At 51.7% G+C, this 25732-nt stretch overlaps 1 pseudogene across 1 annotated transcript in view; it reads right to left on the bottom strand.

The window, feature by feature from the left end:
- Positions 1 to 2429: 2429 nt before the first annotated feature.
- LOC306812285 (putative claudin-24 pseudogene) overlaps positions 2430 to 25732 on the bottom strand; it is a 153226-nt pseudogene continuing 129923 nt past the window's right edge. The window contains exon 2 of the transcript XR_013777853.1: positions 2430 to 2441. The product of XR_013777853.1 is annotated as a putative claudin-24 pseudogene (transcript). The remainder of the gene's footprint in view (positions 2442 to 25732) is intronic.

The raw sequence follows: 25732 nt of genomic DNA, 5'->3' as shown, positions 1-25732 counted from the left end.
AAAACTGATTGACTCTCTGGCTTTAGACAGTTCCACGGCGTATTTGTTGGGGCAGGATTGATTTTTTTTTCTGTCCCCCACTTTTTTAACAGAGCAGCCACCTGATGACTTCAAGTTACAAACTCTGAGCTAAATTATGAACCTTTTAGTTTTGCATTACAAGGAGTATCTGAAACCTGATTTGCTACATCAAACCACATTAGTTGTGTTATGTTATTTTCTAAAAACACATTTCGGAGAAATAACTCCAATCTGTGTTGCATTTTATAGACCAAAATAATTGAATGGCGGCTGTTTGTAATTTTAGCAATCTCTTAACCTTAATCATATTTAATGGCTTTTCTCTTCAGGCTAACAGGAGGGAAAAAAACATATTTCAGCTCCATCATGGAGCAGCACTACAGTAATGCACTCCCGGCTCCGGCAGGCACTGTAAATTCCTGCTTTCTGAATTGTTGGTTCAGGACAATCATTCAGCAGGGAATTACTTTCTCCTCTATGAAATAAATGAGATGTTAAACTAGTTTTCTGCTTCCTGTGGTAGGAGCAGGGCAGCCTGCAGACCCAGGGGAGGCAAAGCCAGGCTCCCGACCCGCAGCTGGTGCCTGGGGAAGGGGATGGGGCAGGGGCAGCAGCAGGAATGTGTCACCATCCTCTCAACCCTAGCTGGAGTTGTGATGGTTCATTCGACCCCAGGGTGCAAAAGAGAAAAGCAAGAGACTCGGGTTTTATTCAGCAGAAAGCAGCAATGCAGTTTATTGCTTGTGAACAATTTAGTTTTGCGATAGAAGAGAGAGAAAAAAAGAGGTAAAGGGAACAAAGTAAAAGGGGGGAGAGAGGGAGAGAGAGAGAGAAAGGATGGGATATAGCATCCTCGTGGTTGTCCGACGATAGACACGGCTTCAATCCATTCAGGAGAAAGAGATCTCAGAGTCTCCTTAGGAAAGTCACTTTTTATAGTCCTTTTCCAAAGTGAGTGGCCTCTGGTCAAAAGGTGGGGAGATTTACACACTATTGTGTGTGGAGATCATTGCTCCAAGGAACAGGAGCTGGAACAGGGAGCTATGAGCAGTACCCTGCTCGAGCAGCCATGGCAGCACCAGGCACAGCTACAGACAGTCCTGGGCAAGCATCCACCTGGGCCAGGCCAGAACTCAGGTCCAGAGCAAGCGGTGGGGTCCAGGGTCTCAGTCTGTCATGATGGTCCTGAGGCAGATCAGAGAAACTTCAGCCCAACTCTTACAGCCAGGCAGAGGAGCGGGCAGTGAAGGCCAGGGCAGGGATGCTCAGCATCCCCAGGGTGTGGCTGGTACCCAGGGCTGGCCCTGGGATGCAGCCAGGGCTCCAGACCCCTGCCCCCTGTGGCACCAGGGCTGGGATCCCACCCCAGGCTGCCACAGCAATAACGTTCTGAATAGAACAGAACTCCTGGCTGCTTCAAGGCAGAAATCAGCTCCAGAGTGCTTCAATGCAGCCTAGGCCTAGCTTAGGCCATCAGCTCTTTTGTGATTTCATTCTGCTTGCAGCACTCTCTCAGCCAGCAAGAGATCTGGGAATGCTGCACAGAGATTCCACGGGCAACTTTATTTCTGTGAAGGGGTCTGACAGCAAAATCCAAATACATAGAATATCAAAGGGGTTTTATAGGGTTGAGGTGAATTGAAAAGTGACCAATCGAGTTATAAATCAGGCACGATTCCCAAACTGTTTTTCTTTTAGGCAGCCCATTACACATTAACCTGCAAAACTGTGTTTTACGGGAGCCTTGTTCATCACCTCAGAAAAGTCAAATTAACATAATATCTGGAAAAGAACAATGGGGATAGAACCTGTTAGTCATTGTTGATGGAACAGGTAAGTTTCATGGCATGATCTGTTGAATATTCATACCATATTGTTTTTGACATTTAAGAACTCAATTATCAGCTGACTAATCAGTCTTTTACAGGACATTATTTTTGTGATGGAAAACACAGCGCTGGTAACCCTCGAGGGAAACACTGCTCAGAGAGATCTTGGATCTTGTTTTATTCTGAAGGCAGGGTTTTTCTTTATTAAATGGATTAATTTAGCCCTTCTACCAGCAAGCCACTCGGAGTCCTTTGGCAGGGTGGGCACATTTTATTCATTCTTTCCAGCTCTGGGGCTTGGCAGGGCAGGGCTGGCCCAGCTGAGGGGCTGGGGGTATTGAGGGAGGGGAAGGGGAGCAGCCCCTGCTCTGGTCAGGAGCTCCAGCACAGCAGGGATCCCCTGTGCTTGGGAACCTCAAACTTTAATAACTGTCTCTGAAAGCAAGAAAGGGCTGGGAACAGTCTAAGCCTTAGGAAAGACACCCAAATTTTGTCCTTTTGCTTCCTTTCTCTTTTTTTGGAAGGCATTTTGGAAATCTAGTGATAATCTTTGTGTAATTTACCTCTTGCATTGAACAGCTCAGGGACCAGCTTTCCACTTGATAGATTATTTTGACATATTTACTCATAGCTGTGTCTGTCTCAGCAGCATCCCCATAAAAACCTCAAACTTTAAATTAATACGTGGGGACTGGGATTTTTCTTGCAGTCTCTTAACACACTCTCCTCTCTCTGTCTTTTAGTTATATTTAGGTCTGGAAGTGTAGCTACAAGCAAGCAGCGAGTGCCTTTGCTTTGGAGCAGAAATGGGGATGTTTTTGCCCAGGGTGTGGTGCTGGGAGCTGCCCTGGGCCAGGGTGAGCAGAGCTGCTGCTGTGCCAGCCTGGGGGCACAGAGCGGGGCAGGCCCCCAGGGGTTTAGTCTAATCTAAGGATGGAAGCAGCACATTATTCCCCCCGTGGGCCGTGGCAGTTATTAATCACCCCATTAGGAGCCGTGCTGCTCAGGCAGCCCTGCTGGGAGCAGGAGGGCTCCCCAGCTCCCCAGTGAAGAGGATGCTGTGCTGCTGAGCACAGCCCTGTTTGTGTTTGGGTAACGAGCTGGCTCGGGGTGCCAAGCTCACATCAGCAGCCTGGCCCCTCCATCACCGCTGCAGAGCAGAGAGGGACAGCACTGAAGGATTTCTTACCCCTTTTTAAAACAACTGCTTTCTCTTACACTCATGTTTATCACACCCTTCACAGCGGGTTTTGGTGGGTTTTTTCCTTTTGCAGAGATTTACTCCCCTGACACACAGCCTGGCTCACGGAGATCATGGGGAGGGGGGTCTCCCTGCTCTGGGGGGCTCTGGGGGGCTCTGGGCAGCAGGGGCACTGTGCTCTGCTGGACCCACGTTGCCAGTGGCACATCAGGTGTTCTGGCTGGTCTCTGCAGGGTGGCAGAGGGCTGCAGGGATGCTCTGAGCTCTGTCAGCCCTGGGGCTGCTCCGGTGCCCCCACTCATGGCTGGGCTGCTCCTGAGCACGGGCAGAGGTGACACAGCAATGCAGAGCTCAGAACAGAGCCGGGAGCAGCTGGGGAAGCTCGGCAGCTCCTGCAGCATTTCTGCCCTGTGTGCACTGCTGACACCAGGGCTGCAGCAGGGTGGGGCAGGGCTCAGTGGCTGCTGGGCAGGGGTCTGAGGCACTGCAGCCTCTCATTAGAGCTTGGCAGCACTTGGCGCTCGCTGCTTTTCTTTCAAAGGAGGAAAAGACAGAGCATTGCATCTTGGGGGTTTGTTTGGGAGGAGAATACCAAGAATTGTAATTCTTTTTAAAGCCCGTGTTGTATCTGCATCCATGTAGATGTTCCTTTATCTCCCATGGGGATAATGATGCCTGGCTCCACACAACCTGAATAATTCATTGGCACAAACACTGGTGCCCAGCGTGCCATGGAAACAATCCCAGGGAGCACGAGGGGATGCTCACAGAGCCTGGTCACTGGGTGTTTTAGGGCTCAGCTCAGAGGGTGAGAGCTGCTGGCAAGGCAGGGCTGCCAGCAGTGGCTGGGGCTGCAGTGCTGGCTCTGCCCTCCCTCTGTCATCTGGGACTCAGTTTCCCACTTTATCAGCAGTTCATTTTCTGGTGGTTGTGCAGCCACTGAGTGATCTCCAGTGTCCCCAGAAAGCAGGTGCAGGACAGGTAACTGGGACAGGCCCTCCAACCAGCTGTGCTCTGTGCCACACACAGGATTTGGGTCTCATGTCACCTCTATCAGGTAACTTTTCAAAACAAACCTGCATTTCATTTCCTGTAAGCAGAGCACTGCTCAGGTCCAGCTCTCTTTTCTCTTTGCAGAGAAGAAAATTGGCACATTTCCCCCTGCAAATACATTTATTGTGCAGTAAGGGATCAAAACACCATTTAATCCTGAAGATTAAAACCTTATGTTGTCAGGGGATTCCTACGTGGAGCACTTATTTCCTTTACACTTGTTTTCTTTCTTTCCTGATGGATACAGCTGTCTGTTCTCTTGTCACCAGCCAGACCCCTCATAGCTGTGCCAGGGCTATTACTCCATCACGTTGCCACTCTGCAGAAAGCAGGTATTAAGCAAAACAGCATTCTCAGGAGCAGAAACAGCTATTGTTAGCAAAACAATACCTGCAAAACAATTTCCTCCCGAGTGAAGCCTCGCTGCTCCAGCAGCTGGGTGGGAGGGGTGGTTTGTGAGCTGGGGTCACCCTGGGGCTGCTCCTGACCCCGGGCTGGGCACAGGCAGCTGGGGCAGCTGCACCCCGGGCTCCTGCACACATTCTCCCATGCAGGATGTTTTCCCATCTATGGGCTCTTTAGAGGTCACTTTGCTGCTGCCCAGGATCTGTCTGAAATCAGTCACAAAGTACTGGTTGGCATCCCCTAGTGCCCCTGAGTGTTTCTGTGCATAGATTCTGGGCAGGGAGAAGGCAAGGGCAGTCAGTATATGGGGGAAAGGTGGGGTTTGATGGGGGATGTTTTCCTGACTGCAACTGCAAAGGATGCTGAGCCTCACTGTAAACAAGCCCAGGTTCCTGGGGTGGCAGAATGCCAGACCTGGAGATTCACTGCTCGTTTTTTCAACAACAACAATTAGCTTTTTCAGCTAATGAGGGGTTTCATAAGCAACCATGAATAATAGTGCTTAGGGACTCTTGGCAAAAATCGGTGTTTTGACTCAGACAGCCAGCATCTCTTTGAACTCCTCACACAGAAGTTTCCTCCCTGGGGCCAGGGGGTTTGGGTGGGTTTGTTACAGCACCTCTGCGGGGCTCTGGAGGCAGCAATGATCCAGCTCTGCAGGGGCACTCAGGGCTATTGGAATACAATGGTGGCACTGGGAGATTGGAGAGACCCTGGGACTACATCGATGGGAAGGGGAGGACATCAATTCTGTCTCCTTGAATTAATGAATTACAGTCTGAAACTCGCAGCCAGGTTAACAGCAGGATGGATTGCACCCCCCTGCTGCTCAGGGAGGATTCCTGTGCCCCTGTGTGCTCCCCCGGGTTCCTGCTCCCCTCTGCCCAGCACAGCCAGGCTCCCCAGTGCTGCTGCTCTCAGGGGAGGCTCAGCAGTGTTCCCCAGCTTTGCCAAGGGCTGCAGGCCAAGGAAGGTGTCTTCCCCTGAAGGTGCTCCTTGTCCCATGCCCTGCTCCCATGCCCTGTCCCATGCCCTGCTCCCATATCCTGCTCCCATGCCCTGTCCCATGCCCTGCTCCCATGCCCTTGTCCCGTGCCATCTGTGGCACAGCTCAGAGCACTGCCCACCCTGCAGTGCTGAGCACAGGGACACTGCCCCAGGGAGGGGCTGGGCACACAGCTGGACAGAGGGAACAACTCTGCTGAAGCCTTGCAGTGCCAGCTCTAATCTTCAGCCCCTTCCTAAGCATGAGGCAGCCTCAGCTTTCCAATTTTAATTTTATTCATACAGCTGCTATTACTCCATCTGGATCACACGGGATGAATACTAATGGCCTCTGGATTGTTTTAAGTGCAGATCTGAACCAGATACTTGCCTTCATTTTGTCAGGAGCTGTAGCATCACACTGAGATTTGAGGAGTGTCCTCCTAATGGATCCCTCCCGGTGCCAGCATCAGAGCCTGGTGTTTGTGTGTGTGTGAGGGCACAGGAACCTGCCAGTGCCACAGAAAGGGAGGCGTGGGCAACCTTCCCTCTTGGCTGGAATATACATTCATTTTATATACATATGTATAGATATAGATATAGATATAGATATAGATATAGATATAGATATAGATATAGATATAGATATAGATATAGATATAGATATCGATGATATAGATATAGATTAGATATAGATATAGATGTAGATGTAGATGTAGATGTAGATGTAGATGTAGATATAGATATAGATAGATAGATTAGATATAGATATAGATATAGATATAGATATAGATATAGATATAGATATGGATTAGATTAGACATAGATGTAGATATAGATTAGATAGATATAGATATAGATATAGATATAGATATAGATATAGATATAGATATAGATATAGATATAGATATAGATATAGATATAGATATGGATTAGATTAGACATAGATGTAGATATAGATTAGATAGATATAGATATAGATATAGATATAGATATAGATATAGATATAGATATAGATATAGATATTGATATAGATATAGATAAAATAGATGCAGGCTGCCCTAGCTGAGGACACCCCAGGGAGCTTCTCTCCTGCAGGGAGGTCCTGGCTCTCCCCACAGGGTGCAGGAGCTCCCCTGCCCCATCTGTCATTACTCTGCTCGAGAGGATGCCCCCAGGTCTGCTCTGAGGGCACTCCAACCTTCCATTGCATCCGAGGTGGGAATTATTCCATTTAGCAAAGAGGATTAATGTTTCATAACAAAGGGTAATTTATTCAATTGTATGCAAAAGAGGCAGCGGTAACGCGCGTACTGAGCTGGCTTTGTTTCTGGCTATTGTAGTGGAGTTTAAATCCTGTGAAAACATTGCTAACACCGTTGTGCACCTCAGGGGAGAGCTTGACCAGCCCCAGCTGGATTGGATTGCCTCCATGAACTGCACTTGGCTCTGGCAGAGCGGGCACTGGCGGGTCCAGGGTGCACAGCCTGCTCTGGAGCAGATGGGGATCCCACAGAGAGCAGCACAGCCTCCCACCCCATCCCACAGGGGATCCGTGGGGGAGCAGGGGAGCTGCCCCAGTGCCCAGCAGCTGTCATGCACATCCCAGCTCCTGGCTCATCTCCTCTTGCATCCCTGCAGAAGAAGCTGGGCTGCAAGGAGGGACCCTGACCCACAGGATGGCCGAGCCCACACTGCCCACATTCCTCCTGGGGCAGCAGCAGCTGTGTTGCTGTAACTGTTATGGGCTTGGGAAGAAGTATGGGCAAGTTTAGGAACATGTAGGAAAAGCTAAAATTGTCCAGTGGATGAAACGATGGGAAAAAGCAGATAGACCCTTGGGAAACAAAAAGCATCTCGTACTTAAAGCTTTCCTTTAGCCCAACCACCTGAGTGCTCCTGGCTGCCAGTGCCTACAGCCAGCTCTGACAGGCAGTGACAGAGCAGGAGCCCCGAGCAAACACAGTTGTTGTTGTTTATCTAGACCAACCTGAAGGCAGTGAGCCCTGTCCCAGAGCCACAGGGTCCCACTGCTGCTGGATGGTCCCCGTGGTGCTGATGGCCCCACGCGTCTCTACAGCACCTGGGCAGGTATTTATAGCACTTCCAGCTCCTCTGTGTGCCATGAACTCTTCAAACAAGCAACCAGTAAGAGCTCTTAGCTTCCAGGGAGACGATAAAGCCTCCATATCTGCATTGATCCAGCCCTGGGGATTTGCATTAATTACTTTTTCCTTCGGTGACTTTCAGCTCCGGACTGAATCCCTGGCAAAGGCACCTGCAGCACACACAGAGCTGACACAGAGCCCGTGTCACCTGTCACAGCAGCACAGGGCACACAGAGGGACACCCAGAGCTCCAGAGCCAGGCAGCAAATCCTCCAGCACTGCCACACCACCAGGCTCATGCAGGTCAGCAGTCTGAACCACAGCAAGGCTCTCAGCAGGCTGCCCCCACAGAAAGTGAGGCTTAAATAAAATAAATCACTGTGCCATGTTGCTGGCTGCTGTTTTGGCCAAAGACAAAACCAGAGGTGTTAAAGGACTTTCATTTCCTTTTCCTCCCCACCTGCCAATTCTGCTTTCACCAAAATGATTCTGCCTTGGGATAAAGACTAAATTGACAAAGTTGCATCTATAGGGAATGTCTAATAAAGGATTTATGAGGAAAACCTTGAAAGTCCCTGTGCTGAAGGGACAAGAGGGCTCCTTCCCACCAGCCTGTGGTTTCAGGGAGTCCTGCTCCTGCTGCCCTGGCAAGCAGGGCTCCAGCTCATGTCATTTCTTGTTCCAAACCTTGCCCCTCTGCCAAGCTCTCCAAGAGCTGCTGCTCACCCTGCTCCCTGCAGGGCTGTGTGGGACCATGGCTCTTGACAGTGTTTCTGGAGGAAGGGCTCTGTGGGGACCCAGCTCTCATCACTGCTTCTCTGGCCATGGCATCAAAGAGAATAGCAGATAAATTGTGGCTGGAGACGACGAAGGGGAGTGAGCCCCTGGGATTTGCTCTGCTCCAGGACTGTGCCATGCAGTCATTAATGATCTAGAGAAGCAATAAGCTGTGAAGGAACAGAATTTGCAATGACACACAGCTGTGTCAAGCAGGCAAGTTTAAAGAAGCTGGAGAAATTTTAAGGACATCTACCAGTAGCTGGTAAATGAGTGCCTGGCTTGGAGATGGTGTTTGCTCTGCCCAACACAAAATGATGAACTGAGACTGCAATTACCTGAGGTGTTGGCAAGAATGTCTGTACCCTGATTAGCCCTGTCATCTCAGAAAGCTGATACACAGAGGAAACCCTGAACCCACACCCCAAAAGCCCAGAAATACAGTTCCCTCAGAAGAGTACAGCAGGGAAAATCCAGCCCTAGAAACAGGAGCTTTTAATGTCACCTGAGCATCACTGGTTAGTTCTGAGACAGAGAAGATATAGGAGAAATAAAAATCATAGCAGTGCTTTCCTGAGTAAGATGAAACTCCCTGCAGTGAGTTATTGGGGATTCCAAATTATTAGCAGAGCTGACACAAGACATCTGGGGTGGTCTGGTCCCCAAGCAGGCTCCTCTCAAGCCAAGGGCTCAGCCCTGCTGAGCATCCTGGGGCAGAGGGTGGCAAGGAGTGGCAATTCTCCCAGCCCAGCACTGCTCTACTTTTTTCCCCTTAACAACTGAAGTGATTAGAGTGAAACTTTGGCTTGATGAGCGCTCGTTGTCGCAGTGGCAGCTGAGTGTAGCCCCCTTCATTTTCTTGGTTTGTCTTTAAAAGAACATTGGCAGCATTTCATCCCGATTTAATGCTCAAGCTCTCTGTTCCATATTCATTTCTCTCTCCCTTCTTCCCCTCCCTCACGCTTAAAAGAATGGGATGATTGTTTTATTTTTGCTGCCCGTACAAAGGGGGCTGTGAGGTGGCTGTTCCTCTGGGCACATGTCACCCGTGGGACACCGAGCGTGCTTCGTCACGGAGGCAGCGGGGACAAAGCTGCACCAGCCCTAATTACAGCATCACGTGCAAAACCAGCTCCATATTTCTCTCCCCTAGGTTCCAGCTCAGTGGAGTCCTTTACCCCTCGAGCTCTGATGCGTTGGAAGCTTATTCAGCATTATTTCTGCTAATTAGTGGCATTAGAGCAGTTTCAGGAAATCCTGGATGAGCTCAGAGCTGTTGCTCTTGTACAATTTATTGCCACCTTTCTTCCTCCCAGGGCTCCAGCCCAGGGCCAGGACTCTGCAGGCAGAAAACATGAGAGAGCCCCAATCCTACAGCATTGCCAGGCTGGAGGGGCAGGCAGCCCAAAGCACACACACCCCTGGTGCAAACATCTGTGTCACCATTAGTGCAAGTCATCTGTGTCACCGTGTCACCACTGGAGCAAAGGATCTGTGCCATTGTGCCAGCATTAGTGCAAGTTATCTGTGCCACCGTGTCACCATTAATGCAAATTATCTGTGCCACCGTGTCACCACTGGTACAAGTCATCTGTGCCACCCGTGTCACCCCAGGACACTGAGCAGCTCCTGCGAGCCCCTGGGTGTCCCCCACTCACCGGAGCCCCTCGGGGGGCTGAGCTCTGCTGGGTGCCCACCCTGCAGCTCCTGTTCCTGTGCTCACTGAGCCCCGGGCACTGGCAGTGTCGACCCTGGCACTAAATCACCTCCCACCTTTCCTCTGCCTTGCAAACACCGGGCAAAATATTTAGAGCAGGGATCTGCAAGCTCCCAGCTCCTGCTGGGAATGCAGCTCACGTGCCACGTATTTCAACAACAAGGACTTATTAAATAATAACTGACATTTACCTAGCTGCCTCTTGTCCTCGGGGCCCCCAGGACTTGGCAAACTTTAATTAATAGTTGTTTTAATAGTTAAATAACCTTTATAACTGCATTTCATTTATTCCAGGCCCGTCAGAAATAAAGTCATAATGATCTGAGTCAAGCGATAAAACACAACATCTGGTTTAATGTTTGCAGGTTATTTAATGAACTGAGGAACCTGGCAGAAGAACTAGATATTTATTTCTTTTTCTTCTTGTAAGAAGTGGGGTTTGCAGTGAGATACAGCTTGACTCTGTATCTGATGGAGCTTGATGTTTGGCCTCTGTTTTTTGTGGGTTCAGCTGCAGGACTCCGTGTGCCCACGCCACGGGAACAGAGTGCAGAACACCCCTGATTTATCTGGGGTGCATTCCCTGCCATCTGTTTCTGCACGGCCCTGGGCACAGGATAAGCAGTTCCAGCACAGCACACACTTCACTGGCCACAGAGTTCCCTCGTCTGCAGAATTCCTGGCAAGGCTGGCAGCTGTCCCAGAGCATCCCTCCCCGGAGTGGGCTCCAGGACAGGCAGTGCCACCTGCAGATGCTCCTGAAGCCGCCCCAGAGGCTGAGCAGCCTCTCACACCTGAGTGTGCAGCAGCCCTGTCCCCCCGTCCCAGCCATCCCCTGCAGCTCGGTGTCACCTGCTCTCCCCAGATTGTGACATTTCCTCTCCTTTCTCTGCAGCCTATTCCGAGTATCCTGAACTAATGTTGCTGAACGCGCTCGCTCTGGATCCCAGAGCACCGTCTGCTCAATAAAATTGGCTTCCTCGGGCATATTTTGGGTACTCCTGCTCCCCCCGCAATGTTACCTATTAATTGCACAGAGAAAATATTCCAGAAACTTACTTGTGCCCTTGAGCTACATTCATGTTTATTTCCATAACTCTTTGATACAATATTTGTCTTTGCCTGACTTAGTTTGCCAAAAGGAAAGGGAGAAGGAGGAGAAGCATATGAGGGATTTGGATTGCCTCACATCTGCCTTTCTTTAAGCAGCCCATATGGGAAAACATATTCTTCTGCACAGAATTTGTTAAAGGTTTCATAAAACGCATTGCGTACACATTTAGCACAGAACCCAGCAATATTTATATTTAAAATGGGTCCAAACAGATCCATTTGGAGAGCGTTTGGAAGATGTAGGGTGGCAGTGCACATTGCGAGTGTAATAGTCTCGTTAGCTGGCTCAGCTTGTGGGATCTGCTCCGGGAGCTGATGGGAGAAGCAGCTCCCACTGTGGTAAGTGTAAAAATCATAATGTATGCAATGCTGGGAGCGTATTTCATCTGTGATGCTCCAAAGAGGCGACATTATCCACACTCCCCTTTCAGGCAGGGTAAGTGGGAAGGACACAAGTGGATATTTCATTGATTTCCCTGGTGTGGGTGCGAATCTGGAGAGGCAACCTGCAACCCCCTGACTCCTGATGGTGCCCAGCTGCTCACAGGGATAGTCCCGCCAGTCCCCCGCAGTAATTGATGGAATTCGTGCAGGATCAGGCGCTCGGGGCGAGGGAGGAGCAGCCGGAGCAGCTCCTGGAGCCGCAGCGCAGCTCCGGGGACCAGAGGGATGGGGAGCGGTGGAGGAGAGCAGAGCTGACCTCAAACAGCAGAGCCTGGCTGTCTGTGTCGCGATTCCAGCAGGGCATCGGCCCAGTTATGGCTTTATTTTATAGGGGTGGGATTTAAACCACGTTGGAGTCCCTCAGCCTCACCTGTGCAGGTGTTCCCGCTCCCGAGCAGGGGATGCGATCTCCCAGCGGCTGACAAGCACTAATCACATCCCATTAGCTGCTGTCAGCCGTGGCTGGGCCCGGCCTGGTCCGGTTTATCTGAATCTTGGTTAGATAAGCGTGAATTAGCAGCAGGGCAGCTGCAGCAGCCGCTGAGCGCAGGCGAGAGGCGCAGCCGCTCCGGGCATCCCGAGCGCAGCCCTGCCCGGAGCTCGCTGCTTTTCCGACCGCCGATCTTCTGCCCTGCACTTCGGTAAACAAAGATCAAGCTGCTCACAGCCTTAATTAGGCTGCGCATAAATAAGAGATTACTGGATTAGCCAGCAGCGTGCGTGGGAGAGTGACAATCACAGCGAGAAATCCCCGCTCCGGCGTTCCCCTGGATCTGCCCCGTCCTTCCCAGCCCGGCTCCTGCGGGGGCGCTGGGAGGGTGGGGGAGTGGGGACAGCGGGGTGAGCCCAGCTCCTGTGCCCGGAGGAGACCCTGGCCGTGCCAGGACAGAGCCTGGCCGTGCCAGGACAGAGCCTGGCCGTGCCGAGGGTTCCCCCGGTCCCTGCAGCGTGTCCCACCCCAAGAGCTCGGTGCCTGCAGCTGAGCAGTGCCGGTGTTCAGGGAAAGTCGTGGGAAATGCAGGGTCTCTGCTGCCTGCAGCCAAACCCCAGAGGGTCAGACTCAAAGCTCTGGTTTCCTTGGCATGGTGCAGGATGGGGGGATGAGATGGGAACACCCCAGCCCTCCCCAGCAGAGGGGCTGCTGCTCTGGCTGCCTCATTTCCCGCTGGCAGCAGCAGAGGAGCGTGGGGAGACGCTCCCCGAAGGCAGAAAATACTACAAGAAAAAGCTTTTCCAGCCAAGGTGCTGACACAGCACCATCGTGTTTCTTAACCAGGAGCGATGTCGGAGTTAACCTAAAGCCTGAAATATACATTATAGGCTGTGTCTTTCTGTGCTTTATTTGGGCTGTAAAGTGATATCTTATTATTTCTCCCTCCTGGGCATCCTTTAATGAATCTAGATTTGAAAGTGAAATATTTATTGTATTTCAGGAGCTTAAGCATGGAAGGAGAGGAGGAGGAATATGCAAATTTGCCAGAAAGCATTAAAAAAAGGTCCCTTTACTAAGAAAAGAAGGTGCAAGCGTGAATCTACTGAGCCTCAGAATAGATGTTCCAAAAATGGTGTAATGGGGATGTGGGGAGGACAACTCACCCCATTCTAGCTCTTCTCAAACACTATGGGAAGGGCAAGTTAGACCTGGAGTTAGAAATGTGGCTCATTGTTCTTAGTCTCAACCTGGCCATTGCAATGCTTTGGGAAAATGCAGAAGAAAATATTTTTCTGCAAATAAACCCAAAACAGAGCTTTATTGCCAAAGTATATTGGCACAGGTAAATGCAGATTTAATGCAAAAGTTGCCAGAGCCCCAGCTTCATCAGAATCCACACATCTGTTTTAAAAAATAATTATTCTGCCATGTTCCACAGCCAAAATGAGGAAAGCTATTCATGTGTTGTGGTTCTGTGACTTCAGCCCATTGTAGTGTTGGTATTTCATGGAGCAGAGACAGAATTCATCCTATGTGAGCAGCACCATTGGCTTCAGCTGCTGCAAACAATACAGGGCAGAAATAATTGCACTAAAAAGAAATTACAGCTATTTGGGGAGGTGGCGACTCTGCAGCATAGAGAGGAGGCTGCAGGTGCCGAGTCAGGCATATGTTTAAAGAATCAGGATAAAAATCTCTGGGTTTGAGGCGGGAGAGGTTTTTGGTGGGGAGGCTCTGTCAGCACCATGTGGAGGCAGGGGGGCTGGAGGAGGAGGCCTTGGCTGCGTGGGGAGCTGTGCTGGGCTCAGGCAGGCTGGGATGGGTCTCTGTTTGTGCTTTTAAGTCTCAGATGTCTCATGCAGGCACCGCAGCTTAACAAGTTGCTGTTTGTCAGCTGTGCTGTAAGTCACCGTGGGCGTGCTCGGCGCCCAGCTCGGGGATGCCTTCAACCTCGGCAGATTGTGCCTTTCATCTGCTCTTAGCCCAGTTCTTTTAGCTTAAACTAGTTCCTAATCACTACAAAAAACCCAAACGAGGCTTGTTGCACACAAAACAGCCATCTGGGCACTTTTCTTGTGTCTTCACTGTGTTGTGCTGGGAGCTGCATTGCCCTGGCACTCTCCCCTGCCCCAGCAGTTCCTCTCACAGTCTCCATCCCTCTCTGCAGCCCTGGGGACACCCCAGCCTTGGGGACAGCTTGGTGGCTTCAGCAGGGTCTGGTCAGAGCTAGGCTGGCACCACCTGCATCCCTCCATCACCTCGCTCATCTCACCTTCAGCAGAAAACAGGAGAGCAGGGAGAGGTGCAGCAGCAGGATTGAAATGTTTCAGCCCTGCTGGGCTGCAGAGTGGCAATATTTCATTCTGAAATAGATTTTTCACTTGGGATTTGTTAAATGGTGGATGTCAGCTGGAAAACTCAATGTTTGGATGGCTGGAAGCACCTGTTGGAAGGGGAACTTCTTTCACAGGGACTGTGGAGCACCTGACTCCCAGCTCAGAGCACACAAATATGCATTCCATGATATATAATACCACGTGTAATATACAGTACATCTGCTTCTGTATGTGTGAAGCATTTTCTCCACAAACATGGGTGATTTAGCAATGAAAAGGGTTGCCACAGCCCGGGTTGGAAGGGAGCACTCTGTCACCCAGAGAAATGGAGCTCTGCAGAGCTGCCAGCAGGTCCCAGGGAGGGGGGAAACGCTGAACCCTCCTCCCCACAGAGCCAGCAAAGCTCTGGTGTGCCACATGCAGAGCAGCTCACCTGCAGCTGTCACAGGCATGTGGCACCTGAGGGTCCTGGCCCAGGACACAGCCCTGGAGCAGCTGTGCCAGCACTCACGTGAGTCACTCCACACTCCTTCACTCCTGAAAAGGTTCTGAACTGATAAAATAGAAATTTTCTGGTTTTCCAAAAAATTTTCAGCTGCCTCTGGCTAATTTCCTCCTCCCAGAGTGACACAATTTCACAGTAAATTCATCACTGCAGCAGCTGCTGGGCACCATCTCTGTTCCAGCTCCTGGCTGCCCTTGTCCCTCACTCTGCCCCTGCAAATGTGACCTGTGGCACTGGAACTCCCCTCTCAGCCCATTCCTTTCCATTTCAGGGAGACTCTCTTCCAGCAGAAGGTGAAACAAGCCCTTCCACACCCTGTTCCCTGGTGTTTTACTGTCCCAGCCCCACTGTGCCCTGTCACTGCAGACCCCAGGCAGGGACAAAGGAGCCCCCACCAGCCCAGCCAGGCACAGGGACATGTCTCAGGGATGTTCCTCTGTCCCAGAGCACACCCAGCTTGCTGCTGGGCAGCTCCTGAGCAGAAGGACACGTTCAAGACAGGCTGATTTTTTGTTAGATGAGATTTAAAAGTATTATTGGGCTGGGACCTACACAGCCAAATGCAAACAGGTCCTTGCAGCTCCCTGAGTGGTGTCTGGTGTGGAGAGGCCTCTGAGCCCCCTGCACAGGAAGGGTCCCCCCAACCCTAATGCTGCTCCAGGGAAGGAGCTGCCTGCTGCTGTCAAGTGAAGAAATTCTGCCTGTGCCTTTGTAACTTGATGTGATGGGAGCTCCCAGGAGACAGGGGAATTGAAGACAATGATTTTTTCTTTATTTTCTGGGCAGACATGCAGGGAGAGGGCTCCCAGCAGTGTAGGAGTCTGGATATTCTCATGGTCAGTCACAGCTCTTAACCTTTCTCATTCCTGCATCGAGTTCCCTCGGGACTGTTTGGATTTTGGGTCAGAACTGCCTCTCTGCAGGGTGCTGGGGGGAGGCTGTCACACAGCCCGTGTCCCCTGGGCCCTGGCACCATCAAAGGCAGCCTGCAGCCATCCTGGCTCGGGTGCCAGGGAAGCTTTTGTTGTACAAACCTCCCCACTTCACTGAAGGGATAAGTGAGGTTGTTTTGATTCCAGCACATGACAATTCAGCTTAAAACACACTTGAGGGTTTGGTCAGGTGTGTGTTATCTTCTAGACATCTGGATGATGTTCTGGGCTTTCCCCCCAACGATCCTAAACCTCCCCTGCTGTGGTGAATCCCTGGAAGGTGATTCATGGTGGGGACCCTCAGCATGAGGCAGAAAGGCAGAGGGCAGTGGAACTGCTGAGTCCAGGCTGGGCTCCCCTCTCCCCTCTCTGCTCCGGAGCAATGGTGCTGCCGTATCCATCTCAATGTCATTTTCTCTGAGATGTGAGCTGGAACAAATCCGGAGCAGCTGCTCCATCTCTAAGTGTCCTTCAGGGATCCCTTCAGCAGACACTTTGCAGGATATAATGATGACATTCTAACGAGCGCTAATGCACACGTTGTCATCTTTCTGTATTTACACTTCCCACAGGAGGCATCGTTCCAAGAAGGAAAAGTGAGAGACAGAAACTTTCATGCAGCAGCTCCAGCGCGTGCGCCGGGCTGGGAGAGCTGCAGGATGGGGAATGCAGGATGGGGGATGCAGGCTGGGGAATGCAGGCTGGGGGCTGCAGGCTGGGGGATGCCAGGCTGGGGGATGCAGGCTGGGGGATGCCCAGGCTGGAGGATGCCAGGCTGGGAGCTGCAGACTGGGAGCTGCAGGCTGGGGGATGCAGGCTGGGGGATGCCCAGGCTGGGGGATGCAGGCTGGAGGGGCAGTGCTGGCAGGGCACAGAGCAGTGGAGGACAGGACACACACCAGGCAGGACCCCCTGAGCCCTGCACTGAGATTACACCAGCCTGTAAGGGAAAGGGGGGGAACAAGGATTATTTTGGGGTGCAGCAGAGCCCACATCACTCCAGACCTCAGCTTCAGTCTGATGATTTCACTGGGAACCAGGGCATTCCCTAAGCTGGAACATGTGGTCCTTCCCTCTGCTGTGGCCCTGAAGATGCCACACAGAACAAATTCACAGCCCTTCTGACAGACATCAAACAAAACCACGGTGCTGCAGGGAGCAGCTGCCCTATACACTGCCCTATACACTGCCCAGTGTGCCTATAGATAAATAAATAAAGGAGAACCTACCAAAGTGTAGGAATGAGACTCTGTATCCATGTGGCCTTTCAGCACTGGCAGCTGGAATGGATAAGGTCTTCACTCTGTCCTTTGCTTGCTGATCTTACTGGGAGGAAGATTATATCAAATAAATAACACATCAGAAGGTTCTCTGGCTGTCCCCCTGCATTTCCTGGGCTGGGAGTGAGGATCTGCCCAGTGTGATAACTAGGAATAAATGCCTCTGCTTGTCGGGGAAAATTTTGCTGGCAAATTTCCGAACCAGATTAAAAAGTAAATGAGATTTCTTCTGGAGAGTTATTTTCAAGGGTTTTGTCTGCTGATGTTCTCGTGCAAGATTGCAGCTTTGCCAAGGGGGAAAGAGAACAAAAGGAGAGGATAAAGCACCGAGGTTGCAATTATCCAACAGAACGAGGTTCTCCAGTGAAAGCACCTAATCAGGAAAGTCTCAAATTTGCTTAAAATACAAAGTGTGGTACAACATTTATTTATAATCTGCCTCACCTGCTCAGATAAAACTGTTTCTAAAGCCAGGCAATTGCAGGAGACAAGCTGTAAAATGGAACAAATGGAATCAAATTGGGTATTAATAACAGTGGAAAAAATAATAACAAAAGTGGGTCTTTGAGCAGGACACAATGCCTGTGCTGCAGAGAACAGGTGGAGCTGTGTGGGCACTCCCAGCCAGGAGGCACAGCAGGGGCCAGGGTAAGGAGCTGAGGATGAGTCTGCCTTCCTCCCTGGGCAAGGGGAGCCTCTTCATGCCCTGGAGAGACTCTGCATGCCATGCTCCACCAAAGCCTTCAGCTGGGACCCTGGGTGAGTCTCTGGGTGTTTATTTCTCTGCTAATGCAGCAGAAATGGCCTGGTTTGGTTGTTTGGTCAGTGGTTCAGTTGTCTGGTGCAGGACTTCAGTCCCTGAGCACACATGGTGTACAAAAGCAAGGCAGGGATGTGTCAGCTGCACACTGAGGGGGCTGTGCCCATACCAGGGAGCTCTTGCTCCAGACAGACCTGGGGTAGGTGCTCTGGATTTGTGACAGTGGGTTGCATGGGTGTGATTCCAGGTTTTGTGTCTCTGTGCTCCATAACAGATTCTTTGCCTCTCTGCAAGGTCGTTGACATGAAACACAAGCAGGGGAAGTGTATTTACACTCCAACACTTGTAAACCCCTTTGTTGTTGTCCTTTGCTGTTGGGAAAACAGACAAAGGCTCTGGCTGTGCTGCTCCACAGTGAGAGGTTTTGAGTCAGAGCAGCTGGTTCCTGCTCCTCACAGTCCCTGCCCAGGCAGGAGATGGTGGCTGGGGGGCTTGAAACCTCCTGTACATGAACAGCAAGTCTGAACACAAACACCTGTGTGTGAGCCCCTGCCCAGGGAGCAGCTGGCTGATCTACTGCCCCCAAATGCTCCAGAGAAAACCTGAATAAAACAGCCCTTCCTCCTGGTGCTCCTCACACTGAGTGGGGAGCAGGCAGCTGTGCTTTGGGCTGGGGCTGGAGCCCATGGCAGCATCTCCTGCCCCAGCCCAGCCCAGCCTAGCCCAGCTCAGCCCAGCCCAGCTCAGCCCAGCCCAGCCCAGCCCAGCCCATCCCAGCCCAGCCCAGCTCAGCCCAGCCCAGCCCAGCCCAGCCCAGCTGAGCCCAGCCCAGCCCAGCCCAGCCCAGCCCAGCCCAGCCCAGCCCAGCCCAGCCCAGCCCAGCCCAGCCCAGCCCAGCCCAGCCCAGCTCAGCCCAGCCCAGCTCAGCCCAGCCCAGCCCAGCCCAGCCCAGCCCAGCCCAGCTCAGCCCATCCCAGCCCAGCCCAGCCCATCCCAGCCCAGCCTGCCCTGGGTGCTGTGGCACCCCAGCCATGGGCCAGGTTTGCCCCCAGTGCCGTGGCTATTGCCAGCACCCCTCACCATGCCCAGGGCACAGCAGGTGGGCATTTTAGGATCCGACCATGTGCTGGATTTCTGCTTTCGTGTCATTGCTGTGCAAGTAGTGAAATGGCATGGAAAGGGTGGGAAAGCTGCAAACAGACTGTAGGCAGCCCCACAGCAGGTGAGTGAGTGGCCAGGGCAGTGCTGGCAGTGCCCGGGGTCCCCAGCAGGTGAAGGGGGTGCACACAGACCTGTGTGTGTGTGCCAGGCTCTGCCAGGGCTGCAGCACCCCTGCCAGCACCCAGCACCACACCAGCTGCCCTTAACCCCAGCTCCTGCCCTTCCCTTTGCTCAGATTTGGGCAGCCACATTTCCAGGCACCGAGCAGCTGCTGGGCTGACAGCAGAGACGTGTCCATGGGCTGCCTCCTGTAATTGGGGTCAATGACAGAGAAAACCCTGTCACAGCACAAAGTGCTTCCCAGCTGCTGGGGCTGACACAGACAGTGGTGCACAGGGACAGGACACAGCCACGCTGCCCTCCCTGCCCTCTCCCTGCCTCTCCTCACCTGCTTTCTGGGCACGTAGCTCCTCTCTGCTCTCTCCCCTCAAAGCAGGGCAGTGCTTGCCCTGTGCCAGGTCTGCTTTCCCCACCCCACCTCCTGGCTGGGCTCCTGGAGCATCCTCCCCTGTCCCAGCAAGGTCTGGAAGCTCATGAGCCAAGGGAAAAGCTCTGGGGTGCAGGGGGCCCCTGTTCTGTGCTGGTGCCACTGAAATAAATAAACAAACATATAGATCATTGCTGCTCCTTCCTGCTCCCCCTGCCAGTCAGCACTGAAGGAGCCAGGGACCTTTCATGGAGATAAATGCAGTGCAAGGGGTAATTAAAGTGACTGATTTCTCCGTGGCAGGAGCTTCCCAAGGCTCACTGCTGCTGTGCCCTTGTGTTGGAGCAGGAGGGGAGCCAGAGGTGCCAGCACGTTCTGAGGTGGCACCAGCTGGGGACAGCCACCCCCGGCCACCTCCTGTCTGCCAGCAGCATCTCAGCCCACAGATAATCACAATCTCATTTCCCTGCTAGCCTGCAGCAGCAGGACCTCTGCTGTCTCCTGTTCCTGTCTCCTGTCTCCCCTTCCCTGTCATGGAAGCAGCACCAGGGAAAGGCTCACAGCTCAGAGCAGGAGGCAAGAGATGAAATTCACAACTCCTCCATTGGCAAAGGGGGTTTTACAAATCTGCCAGGAGTAAGGATGCCCTGGTAGAGGCAGAAGCAGCAGGATGGCCCTTCAGGACCTGGGGCATGCACTGAGCCATTGCATTTGTAATCAGCAGCTTGTCCAAACAGCTGGATGATGGAAATGGGGGGCCCAGTGCAGAGCCACCACAGCCATGTGCTCCCAGATTCCTTCTGCCCCTGCTCTGCAGATTCACTGCAGCCCTTCTGTGGCTTATCATGAGGGACAGCCTGTCTGGCCTTGTTTGTGAAGCATAAATGTTTTGTGCCACTGTAATCGCTGCCCTGCACCTTTAGTCCAAAGCCTCATCCAAAGCTGCAACCAGGGGCTCATTTGGGTTTCTGGTTTGTAGCAATAATGCCCCTTTAATGTGCTAGATGAGGACACAGATGAACCTTCCTCATGGTTATGAGCTGTTGAAAACATCCCTGCGTGGCTGAAGGTCACTGCTCTGCAGATTGCTGCTGCCCTGCCAGGGCCCGTTTGTCACCCAGAGTGGCACTGCAGGTGGCACTGGGGACACCCTGCAGGCAGGCACAGCTCAGGGGGGCCTGGGGCTCAAGGGTTTCCCAGTGCCAGTCCCAGCCCAGACCCCAGGCTTTGGCTGGGGCTTTCTCCATTCCTCAGGAGCAGCCAGGTCTCTTCTGATGCTGTCGTGCATTCCTCTCTTTCCCTTTCTGCTCTTCCTAGGAGCTGGTGTCCTGGTGATCTATGAGTTGTTTGGAGAAGCAGCAAACACTACTTATGCATTATATACATGTCTTGTCTGTTCCACTTGATAATGCCATTCTTTAATATGCTCAGCAGTAGCTTTTGGGCTGCCTCTCTCCCCTCTCCCCTAAAAGCTGCCTGGCACACACTCAGGCTTTTTCTTCATCAAATAATTTAGGGGATTTTATGTCTAACTTTGTTTTCCAACATCCTTGTGCGTGGAGAAGAAGAAACCAAACACAGTATCTGCCTCAGGACGCTGCAGCATTTCCATCCCGTTCCTTGCAGAGACAGAGTGGCTCTGAGGGTTGGTCAGAGATGAAAGAAGAGAAGACAATGACAGATGAGCAGTGAGCTGGTGTCTCAGTGTGGGTGGAGGGGGAGCTGCCTCCCCTGTTTGGTGCAGGAGCTGTCACCTTGCCAGTGTGTGTGTGTTTATATTATATATATATATATATGTCTGTATTTATATTCTATATATGTGTGTGTGTCAATAAATGTGCCCCATCACATCCTGACCCCTCTGAGGACCACGGGCTCCCATCAGGGTGTGGTGTGGGTGCTGAAGGCCCAGGAATGACGTGGGCTCTCCTGGGGATGGAGAGCCATTTGAAAAGGGGGGATGGAGCTTTTTCAGTCCTCTTTTTCCAGCTGAGAGGAGAGCATCTGTCAGCACTAGTCTGATTCATGAAAATCACTCTGACCTCTCATATGGAGAGTCTCAGCTCTCCGAAGCCAGGGGAATCGTGGCCTCATCCTTGAACTCAGTTATTTTACCTGTTCTCTCTCCAGATACTCTAAATAAAGCACTCCATGTGCTGCACTCAAGGCACCCTGACTTCACTCAGTAGTCAATGACAGCTTGTTCTTTTTGATTCCCATGCAAAAATTCCCACTTTTCCTTGCTTTCTGTTTGCTCATCTCCTGCATTCTGTAGAGAGGAGCGTGGGGACCTTGGTCCCACTGCACTGGGAAGGGCAGGGGAGATCCAGCTCCATCCTCAGCCTGATGCTGCAGGATAATCCTGCATCCCTCCACACACACCATCCTCCTCTCAGCACGAGGCTGAGAGGGAGAGAAGTACATGATAGATAAGCTTTAAAAGGGAGCCCAGGGTCACAGCTTTGTCTATAAAAAGTAAATAATGTGAAGAGCAGAGACCCATCTCCCAGCTGGCACATGCAAGGAGCTGAGAACGTGCTTTGCCTTGTGATGGGGAGCTCCCTTGGGACCTTGGACCTGCCAGCAAATGAGAGACCCGTGGGGCCAATGTCTGGTGCAGAGCCTGGGGCAGCAGAACAGCCTCAGAGCCAGAGCCTCTCACAGACAATGACTTGAAGGCTGCTAAGACATTTGCCTCTCGCACAGAATTTCCTCTTCTTGTGTTTCCATTTGGCACACAGCGCTCTGGTGGCTTGTTCCAAAGGACTCTGGATGGAAAACTGCCCCAGTTCTGACTGAGTACCAGGGGAAGCCTGGTCTGGAGGAGAGGTGCTGGTGGAAGCAGGTACACAGCTGGGCTGATGTTGCACAGCTGGAAGTGGCACAGAGGGAAACGTGGTGTCTTTGGCATGCTGAGACAGCATCCCACCCTCCTGGAGCTCCACAGCATCCCCTGTGATGCCTGAGTCAGCACAGCAGAGAACAGCTTGACCTTGTGTGGAGGAGATGTCAAACAAATCTTTGTGCTCGTCACACATGGCTTGAGACACGCGAGCACAGCTCCCCACAAATCAATCTCTGGCCGTGGCCTGGCCCTGTGAGCCCTGGCTGGGGAGGAGGGAGAGGCTGCTGGGGCTGCATCCACCTCCCACCTCTGTCCCCAGAGCCCCAGGGTGTAATGGGGTTAGAGAAGCTTCAGTGAGCAGCACCCCCGCCTGAGGAGCCGGTCCTACGAGCCTGGGCAATCACATTTCGCATCGTAATTACAGCTTGAAACGTCCTTGGAGAATCTGCAGGGGCTGAAGGAAAGGAGAAGAGCACAGAAAATGTCTTCTTGTTGGGGTAACACCTTGCATGCCCACAAATGGCTTTGGTGGGGTGAGGGGGTAGAAGGAAATCCCACATTAGAGTTTCACAGTGTGGAAATGAGGCGTTTCTGGGGAAATGAGGGAAGCTGCTGTCAAACCCATGGAGTAGAGGGAAGGTGTCAGCCCCTGCATGTCAGTGCTCCTGGCTGGGGCACTGTCCTTCAAGCTCCAGCCTCGTGTGCAGTTTGGCAGCATCAGCCTCCTCCTTCTCTGCTGTTTGGGCCAGGGAGGGGACTCAACAGAGTTTTTTGTGCAAAGGCATAATTACACTTCCCTGATTAATCTTCAGGCTGAATCGAGTGCTTGCCATCAATCTTTGAAACAAACATGTCTATTTATATTTTAATTATCTTTCTTCTTTCCTAAAGTTCAGGTTGATTTGTGCTTCTCCTACATATTTATCACCAGAGCGGTTCTCTCCGTGCCTTTCCTGGTGCCTGGCACGTGAGAGCACCGTGCCTGCTGGCAAGAGGTGCCACACCATGAGCCCTGCTTGGGCTTGGGACCAGCTCGTGTCTGTGAGTGCTTGGCCATGGCAGAGGGAGCCCGAATCCGGTGGCACCGTGGGCTGGGGGAGGGAGAATCTGTCTCCAGGGGAGCCACAGGCTGAATTTCAGAGCACCCGCTTTCCCTGGGCAACCGCTCCAGCCATTCTTTCATTTGCAGCAGGGCGCTGTAATTTGTAAACATTAATAACCATTATTACTATTAAAAGGAAAGAAAGCGACCAGCCCTGTAACTAATTACTTTAAGTGTTTCCAATGAGCCGCAGTTCGGCTCCTTTATAAAATCTCCTGCTGCGCAGACCAGATTGTCATTATGATCGGATCTATCCTCGGACCTATTAATTTTGCCCGGAATAGCAGCTGAACAGATGGGGAGAAGGCGACTCTGGCTCTCAGGACCCTTTGCAGAGCCCGTTTGCTCCCGGAGCCCGTCCTGCAGCGCTCACAGGGCAGCTGCTGCTCGGGGACGGAGTCTGGCACAGAAATCAGCGGGAATTGCCAACCCCGCTGCCACCTTCCCTTTCCTCTGCAGCAGATGAACGTGGGGGCTGCCTGGGAATGTCTGGGTTTTGGTTATTTTAAGTATTTCCCCGAACCTGAGTTTGTTCCTGAATCGTTAGGTTGTTTGTTTCTTTTTCTCCTTCTGAGTGTCCCCAGCTTGTTCTCCCTTTTCCTTTCCCTGATCTTTTCACGGGGGAAGGCACATCCATCACCAAGTGCCAGCGCAGGAGGGTCAAAGCCTTTTCCAAAGGACCATTAGGTGATGAAATACGTTTCCCTGCCCTCGTGGGTGCCCACGTGCTGTTTAAATGAAGCTTTTTAACTGAATGTGGCGGTGGCTTTTCACATGGGGGAAATTGTTCTAGTATTTACTGCTATTAAATTAATTTCTCAGTAGAGGATTTTAGACTCTTGTAATTCATGGGGATATTTTCAGTCCTGTTTACTGTCTGGCGCTTAAAAAAAATTGTCTCAAGCATTTGTTTGCCGAATATAACGCTGTTATTACATTAGCTTTCCCTCGCAAGAGAGACAGGGGTTCATTAATGTTGATGTGAATCTTATTGTATCTCGGAGCTCTCTGAGCAGCGGGTAATTTTTCATAACATATGTGTGGCAATATTCAGGCACAGAATGATGAGTGGAAAATGGTTGTAGCCTGGCGCTGGTACACACCCCGAGCGGCTGCAGCTCTCACAGCACCACTGGGAGATGCTCCAGGTCCTGTGCTCTCGCTCTCAATATATATATTACAGATATAAACTACAGTCTGGAGCCAAGCAGTGGCCCAAGGGGAGCTCATGAGGTTTAACGAGGCTGATGCTGCACCGGGGTATCCATGCAGCCCAGGAATGAAGGGATGGAGAGCAGTCCTGCCAGGAAAAACTTGGGTGAGCTGCTGGATGAGAGGCTGGACAGGAGCTGGTGGTGTGCACAGCCCAGAAACCTCCATGTCCTGGGTTCATCCCAAAGCATGGGCACCAGGTGACTGCCCAGAGCACTCTGGCTGCCCTGTCCTGGCAGTGTCCAAGGCCAGGCTGGATGGGGTTTGGAGCAACCTGGAATACTGGAAGGTGTCCCTGACCATGGCAGGGGGTGGAATGAGATGAGCTTTAGGATCTGTCTTATCCAAACCACCCTACAATTATATTTATATATTTATATATTTATATATTTATATACTTATATACTTGTTTATGTGGCACCCAGCTGCAAAGGGGACTCATCCCTCCAAGCAGAAGGGCTTTCGTTCGTGTCTGGGCAGGCACTGCATAGCAGAGAGCTCAAGCAGAGAAATGTCTCTTGTTCTCAAAGAATGAATACCCAAACACTGAAAGAGACACAGCCCGAGGTGGGATGGGGGGGGGGGGAAAGGAAAAAAAACTGCTTCATTTGAAATGTTATGAGTATCTCTTAGTCCTAATGCCTTCCCTCCGAACGGCTGCATTCAGCAGAGGAAATTGGCAGCAATCAGACTCACAAGTGCTTGAAAGAGATTTACTTGGACAGATGAAAGAAAACCATTTTCTTCTAAATGCCGGTGCCCGGAGCAAGGTGCTCTGCCCGCACGGGGCAGTGCGCGGCTCCTCAGCAGCTGGGATATCACCGGGATATCACCGGGATATCCCTGGAATATCGCCAGAATATCACTGGGATATCGCTGGGATATCGCCGGAATATCGCCACGATATCACTGGGATGTCGCTGGGATATTGCTGGGATATCGTCACCAGAATATCACCAGGTGTCGCTGGAATATCGCTGGAATACCGCTGGGATATCACCACTGGGATATCGCTGGGATATCGCCA

Source organism: Erithacus rubecula, assembly GCF_903797595.1.
Source record: "Erithacus rubecula genome assembly, chromosome: 25".
Taxonomy (NCBI): Eukaryota; Metazoa; Chordata; class Aves; order Passeriformes; family Muscicapidae; genus Erithacus; species Erithacus rubecula.
Note: the sequence above shows the minus strand (reverse complement) of the source record. Positions and strands in the feature narration are given on the sequence as shown.